This window comes from Humulus lupulus, chromosome 1, assembly GCF_963169125.1.
Source record: "Humulus lupulus chromosome 1, drHumLupu1.1, whole genome shotgun sequence".
In the NCBI taxonomy this organism is placed as follows: Eukaryota; Viridiplantae; Streptophyta; class Magnoliopsida; order Rosales; family Cannabaceae; genus Humulus; species Humulus lupulus.
In genome coordinates this window covers 264,353,005-264,370,408 of record NC_084793.1, presented here as the reverse complement: position 1 = coordinate 264,370,408, position 17,404 = coordinate 264,353,005, and the positions used below count along the sequence as shown (strand labels likewise).

The window sequence follows — 17,404 nt, the reverse complement described above, 5'->3', positions numbered from 1 at the left end:
GTATAATACATGAATGTACAACCCCTTATACTCCCCAAAAAAATGGTATAGCAGAAAGAAACAATAGAACATATGTTGAAATGATTAATTCTATGCTATTACATGCGAATTTGAGTTTTGCTTTATAGAACATACATGAATGTGTCTACTTCATGAGATCTTAGTTCTAACTTAAGTTTGAAAACATAACATAATAAAGTTTTATAATCTTGAACAATTTTTACTTCAAAAATGAAAAATAGAAACATTACAAGATACACAAAAGTAAACCAAACTTGCTCCATCCTTCAATTCATCATCCTTTGTGCACTTGTCTTTGTTGTGAGTCCATTTGCTTAGCTACAACAAAATTTAAATAATTAATGCTTCAACTTAAAGTTATAGTAAACTGAAATAGTACATAAAAAAAGTTAATTACCTAATTATAACTTTATCAGGTGACCATGCAATTATATATTATAACTTTATTTTGCATCTATCTTGTGTCTAATCCTAGTGTGGTGTTTAACTTCAGTTCATTATATGCTGCATAGTATTGAGGATATCTCCCCTGAGGTCCCCCGAAGGCTTCTTGCCATGTGTCAATTAGGATTAGTATCTTTTCCCTCACATTCAAGTCTGGCTGCAGAATTTAAACAATTGCATCGAACAAGTTAGATTTACTAGGAATGCATAGGAGAGATTCACAGTGAAAGGACAAGTTAAAATGGAATAGGAGTTCAATATCTTCCCCAATTTAGTTGAAGCAACTGCTTATGAGCAAATAAAAAAAAAGGCCAGTTAATGAGAACACAAAACAGTAGCACCACCAAATTGCATTATTTAACTTTTTTATTTCTGTATTAGTAATTTATTTCCCTTTTGTAGAATAAATAAAAGAGATCATGTTGGACTTCACATTAATCAATATCTGAAACCAAAGTTAAAAATAATCACCTCAATTAAAGTAAGTCCAAATGGCTCAATGAAGGCTGGATTTATGAAAACACCCTACCAAAACAGAGATACTCAAATCAGGTTGAAAAACATACCTCCTAGATAAAAGAAGTGATAGAATTCAGGGACACACGGCACACATATCCTACTCCAGGCACACGAACAAGCCCTAAACTAGGACCAAGTCCAATAATCCATGCCATTGAAATCTTATTATGCATCTCAATCTCGTAGCATCTCAGGGTACCATAATGCCATATATACATGATGGCAAAGAATACTGGTGATATCACGAGAGGAACCCACCCGCCTTGATTAACCTTGAGGACTACAGCGGAGAAGTGCGTGCACTCCACTGCTAATGATAAGACAGTGAAGATCAAGACAAGAATCCAATGGCAACACCACACTAGTATCACCACTAAAATCATGAGAAAGGTTGTCACCAACATGACTATTACAACAGCTGTCCCTTTTGTAAAATGCAGAATTCAAATTACTGAAGTCAGTCCCTACGTTTTTCAGGAAAATCAAAATGTTAGCATGGCTCTCACGTACAAAAACAAAATGTCAAAATTAAGATTACTACGATGTGCATGTATATACTACTGCCCTGTCTGAATTAGATTTTCCAAAAAGTTATGTTCTAATCACTTCACTGGATACAGCTTGGGGAAGTAGATTCTAATGCAAGTCAATAAGAGATGTTGAAAAAAAAAACAATTTGAGATGTCAGGGACAATAACTTTTATTTGGGCCCACCTAGGAACATACTGCCTTTTGAGAGAAGAGAAAAGGCTGACCCAAAAATCCATGCAAAAGTGAGAACATCAATATTTGTCAAGTGATGAGATAAAAATGGTATGATGAGGAAGAGAATCTTAAAGAAAAAGAAAATTTTAAACAAACAAATAATGACCCTTTGAATGACTCTTTACCCTGTCAATGTGGTGCAACTAATGCACAAGCACAGCATTCATGTTATGTGACTAGTCCGCCACCAAGGGAAAAAAAATAAGGCTAAGGAGAACACTAAATCTTAATGGACTTTTAGAGAATCATTTTGTTTATGCTACCGCTTTTACTAAAAGGTATATACAAATGTCTCCATGATTATATGTACATATAAATCATAAGCTTACGCTACATGTGGATCTACAAATATATGCACAATACCCATTGGTATGAAATCACCATCCAAACGCTAATACTATAAATAGATTAAGACTATCAGGAGGGTATATTTTATGCTGTGATGGGAAAATGACACAAGGAATCAGTTAAACTTATATGCTGCTTTCCTAGTAGAGATATGTTGTCCCATGGATAATGGATCAACATATTTCACAATTCATCATATAAAAGACTTACCAGAGGCATTTCCAATTTGGTTTTGATTTTTGAACCCAGCTGTCACAGCAATGCAAAGAATCATAAGGATCCAATTTACATCTGGAATATAAACCTGATTCAGGAACCTTTTAGATATATGCACAACTTTGACTCTTGGAAAACAGCCAAGAGCAAGAGCCCGCTTGATCAATGAGGAAGTTGCAGATATGGTGGCCTGACTTGCAACCACAGCAGCTGCAGCTGCAATAACAAACACTGGCCAATATATGCAATCTGCAAAACCAATAATGAAATAATCTTTATAAGCACGCTGACTAGTACAAACCTACAATACTATAAATTCTCTTCCTTCTTTTTCCTTTTTGCTTTGTTTTTTTCTTTCTAGAAACACACACACACACACACTTCCCAACACCCAACTCAATCATTTTTTTCATCAATATTAGTGGATAACATAGAATTTAATTTTTTTTGACAATGAAAAGGAAATCGATATTATGGTTGTTGAATAAAATGTTGTTGGCAAGTAGACCGCCCATTTTTCACCTTTACCACTATTCTAGAGATTAAAGGCTGCGAGAACCAAAATTTAAATATTGAGAAACTAACTTCAATGAGCAATGACCTATGATAAGTACTCTTCGTGTTGTGACGAACACAAGAAGCAAGATTTTATTAAATGCCTCTAAAGAAAGTACGATAAAAGTCTGTACTAATATTGCATGATAAAACACGAAATTGCAGAACCTAGACTTCCTGTTCTTTAATTTTAAAAATTAAAAGTAAAATGAACCTGGAATAGAATGATAAAAGGCACCAACTATGTGATATGAATTGTTCATAAGGTATGCTGCTTGTCCAGAGTAGGCTAAAAGAAGGCAAGGAAATACAACTACAGTAAATGCAATTTGTATAGATGAAACTGGAAAGTGGGATAGGTCAGCAAAAAGAGCTTCGGTTCCTGTATATTGTACAGAATAAACAGTCAGGATTTTTTATTTTAGTTTCATGGACCAAAATTAGGTTTGGAAAGGAGAAACACATCAACTGCAAGAAACTTTAGTTTACCTGTTAAACTAAGCATAATGCCTCCTAGAGAAGTCCAACCATCTCTCTTTCCCCTTTTAAAATACCGGTATAAGTACACAAGTGAAAAAGCTTTCAAAACGCTGCTATCATACTTCCATATGTTGTATATGCCAATTCCTCCAATTAAGAGAAACCAAAGAAGCACAATTGGAGCAAAAAGCCAACCAACTTTATGGTTTGTTGAATGGATCGGATTGGGTTAGATTGCAGTGAGATATACTTAGCATTATTTTATGTTAAAGGTAGTAATGGATTTGATAAAATATTGTGTAACGACACCATATATCATATTTTTTCCTAAAGGAACAAAACTAAAAGAATAATCACAAGTTGAAATGAAATTTCATATATGCATCTAAGCATTCTACAGCAAGTTTAAGCACCTGTATGAAATTCTTCTGGCAGCGTGTCAAAGTAGTTCTTAAATCTTGAATTATTATTGTACTTCTCCTTCATGCTCCACAGCAACAGCATTGTCTCAGAGGACATTTCGTTCCTCTTTTCTAATATTTGATACTGCAAAACAAATGTCAATCACTAACGAAGTTAATATGCAGAGATGTGATAATTACAATTTGGTAGTTTGATATTGAAATCCAAGAGACCAACGAAACTAGTAACTTGACTGCAAATCCAATATATTTTAACTTTTAAAGATCTAGAGTATATAAAATAATAAAATATTGATTGAGGGAAAAGAAATAAAAATCGAAGATTGATGGTTTGATGATGGAAGTCTCAAACAGATAAAACCAGTAGCTCGGCTGCCAGAGGTATATATATATTTCTTTTATTACTGAAAAATTCAACAAGTTACCACACAGGAAAGAGGGGCTAGGGGCAAGAGAGAGTGAGAGTGAGAGTGAGAGAGAAAACCATAATAAAGAAAGAAAGAACACAGGTGCACATTTTTCATTCAAACAAGAAATCAAGAATTACTGCCAAATAGAGATGGGGATAAAAAAAATTTATCACTAGGTATGTGTAACAAATTTTCCTTGGATTCATTCACCTATATTTCATATCGAGAAACTCTTATGCTAAATTAGCCAGTCATAAAAGTTTAATACAACTTGATACATAGGATGAATGATATTTTCTCACTGCATAACTAGGAATTTCTTTATGCTTAACAATCTCTAAATACTTGAATAACTGGACTGAATTATGTTTTCCTAGTGGTTGATGTGATCACATAATACTTCTTGACAGAAGATCACCATCTTCTATTTTGAAAAACACAGGATGATTTTGTATCATACTTTGGTTTGCTACCCAAATGGACTAGTCAAAATTGCCTGTTTTTTTTTTCTATATAGAAAAACAGAGGGTAATTTTGTATCTAAGTGGTTCACTAAACATAAGGATAAACTGTGACAATTTGCCAGCTAGTTCAAAAGAACATGAGGCCTCCGATTTTTATTTTTATTTTTTGTTACATTGAAGGCTAGTCAATATATGACGGACGGGGATAGATCGTCATTTACCATCAGTTTGAGCTTTGACTAACTCATCTTTGTCTTAAATTAATGGTCAACATTTCTACAAATAGTCACTGTGATTTATTAGCTATATCTGCCTTGTGCATGAGAAAAGTCCCAAAAATAAAGCTCTACCTGTACCACAGTTAGCCCATAATTTCATCATTAGATGCTAAGTATTGCAGCAAACTAAAAGAATCTCAGAAAGGGCCCCAAGTCATCTTGAGCTGCTATAACCCAAGGATATAAATAATGCAAGTTTCTCCTTGTTTGGCATTATTATTTGTTGGATACCCCATGATTGAAAACGATTAAGTAAAAATATCAGACCAGTAGACCAGTAAAAATATCAGGTTTTAAACTTCTTTTCCACCTTTAATCTATTCCACACTCTTTTTTGATGGTTGAATGCTAAACAAAATGGCTAGGACAATAACAGCAACAAGTACAACTATGTCTGACACGGAAACAAAATAAATTTCAGAATTGGAAAAGATAGAATTGCACCAAATAATAGAAAATATTCAAACTCGGATGAATGTAGATACCATTACTTATCATGGGGTGGCCAACATTAATCCCACCAATAGCTGACAACACTGCAAAAGAACATTACAATTAAGTATCTCATAAACATTACATTTTTTTAATCGAAAAAGTATCTTCTAATTGAACCAAGAAAGTTTGACTTGTTTGAAAGGGTAGGAAGGAGATCATCAACAAGTATAGTCAAGTGAAACGCTTTGAAAGGTGGCCTATGGCATAGTGTATGTATATGGGGCAGAATGGGCATGGCTATACAAATTGTCACTCTTGTGGTCCTTGAAAAGCTGTATGGTATATATGGCAGATTTAATAGCAGAGGAGCTTTCAGGGAAAAAGTAAAAGGCAGCAAGCTGACAGCTGGTACTATGATTGGACAACAATTTTATATCAATTTCTTTTTATAAATTTTGGTCAAGAGACAAAAATATTAGAAGGAATTAAGTGAAGGTATCCTTAAACAGTTATTAAAATGGGTTTCTGCTCTCTCCTGAAGAGAATCAGAACAAAGAAATATAGACCTGAAATGGCTGGAGTCAAAATTCCATCCCCAATTACCATACAAGAGCCAATAAGGACAAGAATAAGCATTGTGTTCTTCATAAATGCATATCCCTCCAACCACCTCTTGGTTCTTACGGCAAATGAGTGTTCACTAAATGTAGAACGACTATAAAATACCATAAAATACATAAACAACATCTAGATTATCATATTTCTTCTCTGAAACATAAATACTTAAATCCCTGTTTCTTTGTATCTTCATTTTTCAATCATGCTATTCATAAATAATCCCTGTTTCTTTGTATCTTCATTTTTCAATTTATTTTAACAAGAAATATATAAAATTTATATGCAAGCATTAGAAGATTAACTTCGGCAAATCAACTTTCCAGGTTGAGAACACTTTACCTTGACCATTATCATTTGCTCTACAAACAATTAGCACCTACTTGAGAAGCGGAATAAGAGTAAGCGAGTATATTATCAAAGATAAAGCTCCAATCAAATCTTCTGGGTCTTTAATTCCATCAGGGAAAGTGTTGTAGAAAACATACAACGGAGATGTGCCTAAATCTCCATATACCACTCCAAGGCTCTGGAATGCAAGTTGCAGAAGCATTACTGCTGAAAGCTTCTGGACAAGACAGAACAAAACCAAATCAACAAAGGAACTAAATACGTAGCATCACATGCTAAATTTCTATAAATTTTTGTTTACTCTCATGGCTAGTAGCTGGCCATTTTTAATGCATCGCACAAGCAAATTAAAGTAGAACATACAAATCAACAATAAAATTTTGAGAGAAGCGTATTTCTACATTCTTTCTATGAAGTAAGATGTGCACAAATAACGTCTAGCTCAGAAGTGAAAAATACAGAAGTATCAGTGCTAATATTTTCTAAACAAAACAAAAGCAATTCAGTAAAGGAACCATGCAACTATCATAATATGCTCAATTTCATCAAATTCATTAATCTCATTGCCCGCCATTTTCAGAATACATCCCACAGGAAATTAAAATAGGGCCTAGATAATTGTAATCTACCCTGAGCACAAGCATACAACTATATTGCAGCAATCCCTTCTATATCGGTAATATCCATTTTGACGATTTCCCATATTGTGAGAAAAATCCAAAGCTTTTGAAGTAAACATTTTGCCAGGTATCATGAGTTTGACTTTGATAGGTATTTCAAAAGGATGAAAGACTAAGAGAAAGAGATCTCCAAGAACAAGAAACAAGTATACCTTTTCTGTGTACATGTTTTTAAGCTTTCTAGCCTCTTCGTCCATGGGTTGATCAAGCTTCTGATCTATAGTCCACACAGTACCATTTCTATCAGGACCTTGATCAGTCGTCATATTTGTAGCCATTTTCAACTTGATCATTCAAACTATTCCTTAGAGTTCAACCAATTCACCTCTAAGTTTTTTTCTTCATCAATACTTCGGTTGTGCCATCAGCTTTCTACATATATTGAAAGCCATAAAACTCAACAAGTTCAAATCAATAGGGTTAAAGGAACAGCTTTGAGCTAAATGTTAACCTATAAAAAAATTATATGGAGATTTTCCTTGTTCAACATACAGACCAAGGTAAATTACAGCATAAAAGGATTGATAATGTAAATATTGGACAAAAATAATCAACCATACCTTTAGAAATTGTAAAAACTCGTGATGGTCAATAAATGATAAAGACATGGAATTTACTAGCATTCAATAAGCTTGAATTAAGGTAACACCATAAATTGGCTGATCAAGCAATTAAAGAATAAATCTAAAGGAATTAAGGAATGGAAAGCATCAAGATGCCAAATATGAAAATTTCTCAGCTTCAAAATTAAAATGAAATTACTTTCACCTATAAAAAAATTCCTCACATTTTTTGAAAAGCTAAACCAAATCTTGGAACCTTTTAAGAACCCCCAAGACCTCTTGGTCCAATTTCAAAAAAACTCAACCAAAAAAAAAAACTGAAGAGCTTAAAAATGCAGTGACGCTGTAAAGAAAGGAAAGAAAAAAAATGTAACCTGAACAGTGAAATTCCCAAATGGGTTTCACCTAAAGCTATACATAACACATCAGAGCACAAAAGATCAAGAAAACACAATAAAGAAGATGGAAAAAAAATGAAAGCCCAGTAAAGAAATTGACATACCCATGAAGAAAAAAGGCGAGGAAGTGAAAACCCAGATCCTGAAAGAATGGTTCTTCGGGTTTTTCATAATTTTAGACGACATAGAAGAATAAATAGTGAAGTTTGAATAAAAGGGTTGTTGAGCGATGCTCTGCTTGGTTGTGTAGACGAAAAAAAAAAGAGAAAGAAAGAGAAGCTGAGAAGCATGAAAGAGAAGCTGAGAAGCAAAGAAAGAGACTAGGAAACCAGAAAGAAAGAGAAGCAAAGAGACGAAAGAAAGAAAGAAAGAGAGGCAAAGAAACGAAACCAGAAATTAGGGATTCAATGGAGGCTTAGGGGTTCGGAGGCTGAGACTAGTTTACTGTGTGCTTCCGTGTCTCTTATTTTCATTTGGCGCCTAGTTATATATTTCATATGGCGCCAAATGAAATTTCACATATTCGGTCGTGTGTTTTTTTAATTGCTTATTAATAGCACTTTTAAATAAGTGTTATTTTTTAATGTAATATATACTAAAAATTGTTGTAGTGTGGAGAGAAGCCTTTCTTATCACTTGTCATATTCTAAATCGGGTTCCTCTAAAGAAGAATCAAATTTCACCTTATGAGATATGGAAGGGAAAGAGGCCCAACCTAGGATATCTCAAAGTGTGGGGGTGCCTTGCTTATTGCAAGAGCACAGAGCCTAAAAAGACCAAGTTAGGTCCAAGTGCCATCAAATGTGTGTTTGTAGGCTATGCCTCAAATAGCAAGGCCTATAGGCTATTAGACTTTGAGTCTAATATGATAATTGAATCAATAAAGGTGGAGTTCTTTGAGAGTTTTTAGTATAGTGACAATAAGCCTCAAGAATCAATCTCATTGGAAGGAATTCAATAGGAGTTACCTTCAAGGGTTGTAGAGTAACCAATATTGCCTAGAAGAAGCCAAAGGCTTAAATAGAGTGGATCACAAAATCAAACCTCTCAAATGGAGACTCTTCACCTAGTAGAAGGAAACCATAAGGGAGTTACTTGGAAGTATCCTATGGTACTTCAAGTGGAGGTGATCCTAAGACTTTCCAATAGGCTATGTCCTCAAGAGACTCTAACTTTTCTAAAGAGGCAATAAATGATGAGATGGATTCAATCATGTCAAACCACACTTGTGAGATTGTTGATCTACCACAAGGATCAAAGCCAATAGGGTGTAAGTGGGTATTTCAAAAGAAGTACAATACTAATGGGACCATTCAAGCCTATAAGGCAAGATTGGTGGCCAAATGGTTTAGACAAAAGGAAGGCATAGACTACTTTGATACCTATGCACCTCTAGCAAGGACAACATCTATAAGATTGTTGTTTGCCTTATCATCAATATACAACCTATATGTTCATCAAATGGATGTCAAGACGACATTCCTAAATGGTAACCTTGATGAGGAGGTGTACATGGAACAACCAGATGTGTTTTCTCTAAAGGGGAATGAACATAAGGTGTGTAGGCTTGTCAAATCATTTTATGGTTTGAAGCAAGCACCTAAACAATGGCTTGAGAAGTTTGATGAGGCCATTGTTTTGGATGAGTTTAGACATAATAGTGCAGACAAGTGCTTATATTCTAAGACTTGTGATAACTATGTCATCTTATTGTGTTTATATGTTGATGATATGTTAATATTGAGTAATGGCATGAAAGGCATAATAGAAACGAAGAGTTTTCTATCTTCTAACTTCAAGATGAAGGACCTGTTAGAGGTTGATACCATTTTAGGTATTAAGGTTAGAAGGAGTGTTGATGGATATGCTCATTATATTGAGAAAATGCTTGGTCATCTCAATATCAAAGAGGCGAACACACCCTTCAATTCAAGTGTCACATTGGAAGGCAGTTGAGAGAGTGTTTGGATACCTTAAAAGGACCAAAGAGTTATGCCTCCAATATTCTAAGTTTTTAAAGGTACTTGGGGGATATACCGACGGAAGTTGGGTATCCAGGGTAGGAGATAATCTCTCCACAACCGGTTGGGTGTTCATCCTGTTAGGATTAATGCCCTAAAAGCATGTAAAGACATTTTATTGGTTTTCAATAAAAGTATAATTTTATTATATTTGAATGTTATAATTATTGTTTGAATTAATTATATATTAATATCAAGAAAATTCCATATTCATTCATGAGAATATGATCTTCTATTAGCACGAGAGAATTAAGATCATATATAATGAATAAAATAGTCAATAACATATTAAAGTAAGGAATCTTTAATGAATGGTTACTAGTACGGTTTGCTAAGCATACGAGATGCAAGTAATCTAGATTCAAATTACTAATATGGATAGACATCTTAGTAAACGTGTTGTATATAATAGAGATTATATATGACAAGACCGATGAGAATTAATTATCTTTATAAACTTGTGGTTTGACGTAAAGATTTAATTCTTATCATTATAGATGATCATTTATAGATCAGTCTAAATCCTGAGTATTCATGAACTCCTGTTTATGTTTATTGGATCTTTTGATTGACTCGTTAAGGTCTCTTAGAATAATGAGGCTAATAACTTTTGTTTTGGAGATTCAATATCATGGATGGCTGAAAACATGAATTACAATAATGGAATCCATGCTTTCCTAACAGATCGAATATTGGTTCCCTTAAGGGTTGATTATGGAATTGGATAGTTATTGAGCTCAAATCTATAATTAGATTATAGATTAATTATTCGCTAGTGAATTAATGGTACAGAAGGATCAAGAGGTAATAAGAAGGGTAAAACGGTAATTTTGACCAACTATAATTAACGAACCAATAATGGAGGACAGAACTACATATATTGATTATATCAATGAACTACTAGAGAAAACTCTGTAAATATAATTCTATAAATACTTAGAGTGTAATTCCATATTTATAGTGGAGTAATCATGGAATTAATAAATAAGATTATTAGATTAAAGAGTTTAATTAATAATCTGATATATTGGAGCTTTGTATTATAGGTCCATGGTCCCCAGATCACCTCTGTCCTACACTGTTAAGGGTAAGGATGTTAAAAGAAAGATTTGTAAAGAGAAATGACTAAATTGCAAATGAATTAATTTTCCAGGGCAAGGAAATAATTATGTGATAATTATGGGTAATTGATTAATTGTGAATTAATTAATTAATTATTTAACTATATAGTTTTTATTTTGAAAAACTATAGGTTAAAAATTAATATTAATCTTGTTTGGATTAAAATAAAGAGAGAGAATAATAAATATCATATTTATTTATTTAATTTAAAACTTATATTTTAAGATAAAGTTAATTTTGAATTAACTGATATTTATGTTGTGATAAATATATTGTCTTAAAGATTGATTAAACAAACAAATGCGAAAATCAGGGAAACATGATATAGGCTTGGGCGACACACACTGTATTGTACAGTGTGTGGCGCCTAGCATCAGGGATTTAATCCCTGAGATTTGAATTTTGAATTTCAAATAATTTTGTTTATTCAGTTATTATTTTTAAATATGATTTAAATAAATAATTAAATGAAAGTATCTAATCAGTTTTAATTTGAATTATATTTTAATTAAATAAAGATTTTTTAATTAGATTAAATATCTTTATAAGTTTGATAGTACGTGACTTTCAGAAGAAGACTTGTTTATTATTTTGAAAAATAAAAATATACTCACTCTCTAAAGCGATAGTGTTGACTGTCTTTTTAGCCAACGATGTGAGAACGTCAAATACGACGAACCTTCAAGAGAATGTAAACGATAACAGACGGTATAAACAAGAAAAGTAAATAACACACAGGATTTTTATAGTGGTTCAGCCCCGATTGTCGGTAATAGCCTAATCCACTTAGAGTTGTGATTTATAAACCTGTACTCAAGATCAGATGGACTGAGCCAACTGAGTTTCTTCAGTACAGATGGCAAAAATACAAGAATTCTCTCTAATTTCAGCACTTTCTCTCTCTAGAATAGACAGACCCAATTTTCTCTCTCTAGAAAGAAGAAGCAGAAGAAGCCCCTTCTCTCATCCATAAGCTCTCTATTTATAGGCCTGGGATCCTCCACTGATATCCCCTTATGATAGGGATATTTTATTATATTTATTACATTTAAACATTCAAAATTTGAAATGTAACAAACCCCCCATTTGTGGGAAGGATGAGAGATTCCCGCATATGTTGTTGGAGTTGTGTCTGACTTAGTCTCCTCTAGCTAGTTGGTCCACCTCCTACTCACTACCCATGCAAGTGCTGGTTGAACATGCATGGTGGTAGGATATGCATGGTGGTAGGACATGTTTTTGGTGGGTTGAACGTGCATGGTGGTAGGACGTGCACTTCTCTCCTCTAACATGGCACTCTCCTCTAGCATGCCATGTTCCTCCTTGAACCAATCTCCTTGGCTTCTCCTCGGACCAAGGTGGTCCGAGGCAACCTCCTTGGCACCTCACCTTGGACAACATTGAGGCAACCTCACCTTGGACAACATTGAGGCAACCTCACCTTGGACAACATTGAGGCAACCTCCTTAGCTACTTACCTTGGACACGTTCGAGCCAACACTTAGAAAACCTTGGGAGGCTTACCTCCTACACACCCTTGGGGTCTCCTAGGACCACATCCTCCTTGGGGTCTCCTAGGACCACATCCTCCTTGGGGTCTCCTAGGACCACTTTCTCCTTGGGTCTCCTAAGACCACTTTCTTGAGTCCTCCTCGGACCTCATCCTTGGTTCTCCTAGGATCACTCTCTTGGGGTCTCCTAGGACCATTCCCCTTAACTCTCCTAGAATGCATTCCCCTTAGCCTCCTAGGATGCATCTTCCTATTTTTTGGGTATAACAGATAGTTTTCTCTAAACCTGAAAACTATTCTAAACCTTCTCTCTGTCAAAACTCTCTAATTCTCATGTGTTGAGTACATCCAGGGAGTCACATAAAATCAACCTTTCGAATCCTACATGCCCACACACGTCCTTGTGTGTTTGATGATTGGTCTGGAAGATTAGGGTATGAGATCTCAGAACACTGGATAGGAAGATTGTTGATTTATACAAAAAGACTCAAGGACACTTGATAGGCTACAATAGGTAATCCCTGATCTATTTGTATGTGATTTAATATTTATATATGTGTATGATTCTGGATGGTATTAATATTTATTAAAATGGGTCCATATATTTTGCTGCATACCTTTGATTTGATCATTTAATACCAACACATCCTTGGTGGGGGTGTGGTTTCTTGGGGTTCTAAGAAACAAACATGTATATGTCTCTCAAGCATGGAATCCGAGTTTGTAGCTCTAGCGGCAACTGACAAAGAGGCCGAGTGGTTAAGATATCTCATGTTGGAGATACCAAGAACTGCGATTGATGTATCGACGATTTCGATACATTTTGATAATCAAGCTACTTTGATTAGAGCCTACAACAATATTTACAATGGGAAGTCTGGACATATAAGTTTGAGATATGACTATGTGAGGGAATTGATTGATAAGAGTATCATATCAATTTCATATGTGAAATCATGTGAGAACTTAGCGGATCCGTTAACCAAACCTCTTGGGAGAGATTTGGTTAGTTCCACAAATAGAGGGATGGGACTAAAACTCCTCGATATATAGATTCCCCAATGACAGCAACCCAACTCAAATCTTGTTTACATCAAGTGTAGAGTTCAATGGGTAAGAACAAGTCGTTCAATAAGAGAACAGTTTCAACATTAACAATCTAAAGTCTAATCAAGGGTGAGTTAATGTTGGTTGTTACTGAAGTGACGGTTAAGCCTGGCTTTTAATGAAATTCAGTTAAGAGTAACAAGCATCTCTAAAGGTAGCAAATATGATGTAAGAATTTCACCTATATGAACCTAGAGGTGGGCACCTCTCAAGAGAGTAGGAGTATTCTCTCCGGATGGTTCATGAATGAATCAAGCACAAGACCTTTAATATTGTTGGGCACGAACAGTGAGAAATGCATAAGTAATCAAATAAATGTGTGTGAGACATTACCGATTTTTATCACTAGGAATGCTGGGTTCAATCTTTTAAGAATACCTTAGCATTTCAATTTAAGCTTTGTAGTGCTTTCACTAAGGCAAATTTCAAACCCAAAAGGTACTTTACTTTATGTGCTAATATCATTTCCTGGAATTCTGGGTTCACGTGGATGCACCACGACATTGTTCTTGGAGCGTCCTGGTGCGCATGAGCTTAGAGGCGCTAGGTTCTTCTGAACCGCCTTGGCGCCGCGGTGGGTGCCATGTGCCTTTTGGTTCGCGGCTCTCTGCCTAGAGGAGTGTCGCAGTCTTTCAGGGGCGGGTTGTGACTCTAGTAGGGGAAAGTGGCCAAATGAGGTTTTGAGTTGCAGGGACTCAAACCTAAGGGCTTGGGAAAAATTCTACTACCCGATTTAGTAGAATTCGAGGTCTCGGGGGCTAGGACTCGGTTCGGCAGCCTTTATTCGCTCATTATCGATGGTTATTCATTATTATGGTTGTGACTAGGGTTCATTGATTGCCTCAGGAGAAAAAGGGTCGTACTCAGGGTTGTGATATCTGTCTCATTAAGGACCTAAGGTAAGAAAACTACAACTAGTCTGTGGTTAGGGCTTGAGCCCAGTCATTGAACATGGTTATAACTATAATTGAGTTGTTTTGTTAAACATGTCTAATTGTATTGAGCATATATGTGATAAATGATTTATGCTTGTCTATATTATCTGATTGAAAGACTTGACTTATGAGTCAAGGGCGACAATAGCGCGCTGAGCGCAGGGCCGAAAGGCTTGACTTATGAGTCAAGGACGACAATAGCACACTGAGCGTAGGCCGAAAGACTTTACTTATAAATCAAGGGCGACAATAGCACGCTAAGTGCAGGCTGGTATGGTTACGCCTATCCAGAAGCGTAACATACGCTTGAACGACCTAATGGTCACTTGGAAAACAAAGCGTCGGGTATGCTTGTCTAGCCCTATGGCTAGTTATCAGTAAATAGGGCTACGTGCCCCGGTGTGACTCTATAGTCACTTAACTAGGTTTTATGCATGCATGAGTAGGATTATTACTGCTAGGAATGCCAAATAAGATTATGAAATCTGTTATTAATTGTTTATAAGCATGTCTATGTTTTCTTGATGTGCCTTAGCTCACAGGTGCTATGTGGTGCAGGTAAGAAAAAAAGGAAGCTGGACCAGCCATGAGTTGGAGAGCTTCGGTGGCAACGTGTACATATGTAGCCTACTCGACTGCCACGGCTGGGGATTCAAGGATGAACTAGGGTTAAACCCTATTTTTTTCACTTAGGCCGACGTGTTTTGTATTAATTTTTTGAGTTGTAAATAACTTTTTAAACGTGTATTTTTGGGATCCTATGTACAAACTTAAACTTTTTAATGAAAGTAAAGATTCCTTTGACAAAATTTTTTAATCCTAATCTGTTAATTACTTCTTGTTACATGTTTATGGCCAAATGACTTGATTAGCAAGTTTAACACTATTTAAAATACACACTGTAACGATCTTGGCTATTCAAGGCGTTACACATTTGGTCTTGAGTTTGAATTTTTTCAATTAATAAAAATGTCAAGTGGATGTAGGTCATTACTAATTATGGGTGTCAAACCACTATAAATTCCAGTGTTCTTATTCCCTTAAATCAGTTCCTTTATTTTCATATCGTTTATTAACTCTATTATCGTTGGCCAAATATGTGGTCAACAGTTTACTAACTAGAAAATCCATAAATTAGAAACATATAAAAAATAGTAATAGTAACATGTTACTAAACTAATAAAAAAATAATATATGAAAAATTAAAAGTACCCATTGAAAAATAAAATAATGAACACAAGAAAATAAGAAGAAGATGACAAAAAAAAAGCATACATGATGAGGAAGAAAAAGAAGCTACTACTCTTTGCAAGGATAGATCATCACGATGTCTCCACTAATTGTGGTGGTTGACTTCTCTTCAACAAATTTAGATCAAAGAAGAAGGAAGAATGTGACTAGTGGAGGAAAAAATATTAATAAAACATATAAAATTACACCATGTCCCTTAAAAATAATACAAATGAATGAATGCTAAAGTTTGTCAAAAACAAAAACATTTTTTCATATACACACAAGTTAGATGGAAACATAAATCTCATATTTTAAATTAAAATGTGCTAATCCCTTATAAATTAAATATAGTTCATGGATGATATAACATTATTGGTGCCAAAAGGGAGTTGTTATCCGTGTTTTCACCGAGTGACATGTGGTGCACTTTAAGGAGAATTAAGGTTCTATGTAAGCTGGTTAAGTCTTATGGGGCTGATTCACAACCCGAATCACATAAAAATCTGTATTCTATTCTTCTTTTCTTTAAGCTTTAGTTTAATTAGTTGTTAGTAAAAAAATTAGTCAACAAGAGCTATATAATTTGGGGAATATAAAAAATAAAAATAAATAAAAAATCGCGATTCATGGTTAGTTGTGGGACTGCACCACACCACTCCCCCAAAAATCACAATGCAAAAACTGCCATTTGTACTGTGGTTAAACCACATTGCTCAATCATAAGTAGTGTGGTCACAATTTTAACAATAAATGTGTTGTTAAGCCAAATCAAATCACATAATATAATATAATATATAGGTCATGGTTAGAATAGTGCACACTTTTATGTACTATCATGGTGAATTATATAATTTTATACACGTGGATTAGTTATGACTCTAGTTTCTTACATGACAATGTTCGTTGTAGTCACGTCGAACCTCTTGCATGTTGTCAAAAAAATCTGAATAATTTAATGTATTAAAAATAGGGTCTAAACTGAATATTTATGCACGTGACTGCATTAGAAGTTTAAATACTTGTTTTGACACCCTAAATTGTTCATAATTTTTTGAAAATGTCCAGAAGGTTCGATGTGATTACAATGAACATCATCATATAAAAAACTAGGATTATATCTTATCCACGCATGTAAAAATGTATGATTCACTATGGTAGTGCATAAAAGAGTACACTATTGTATTCTATCCCATATTTCTCTTTATAAAAAATATGTGTTCAATTAAAAAATATATTTTTATTTACTAGCCTTTAGCAACAGTAGGATTTTAGAGTATGATATATTTCTTTGATATTGCAGCTTTCCATTTCGATAACCTAAATATTGCAACTCATTTAAAAAAATGGAGGGAAGTACATGTGATGGTAGAAGGAACATATCAAACATATTTACTACTTCCCCCTTTTTTTTTTTTTTCTAAACTACTACTTCCCTGTAAAATATATATATATATATATTGGCGATCGATTTTGTGTCGTTTTGCAAAAAAAGGGAATGCAATATGATGTAT

The 17,404-nt window shown here is 34.5% G+C and overlaps 1 pseudogene; it reads right to left on the bottom strand.

The window, feature by feature from the left end:
* Nucleotides 1–475: 475 nt before the first annotated feature.
* On the bottom strand, nucleotides 476–8,559 carry LOC133833685 (potassium transporter 10-like; annotated as a pseudogene).
* Nucleotides 8,560–17,404: the final 8,845 nt, after the last annotated feature.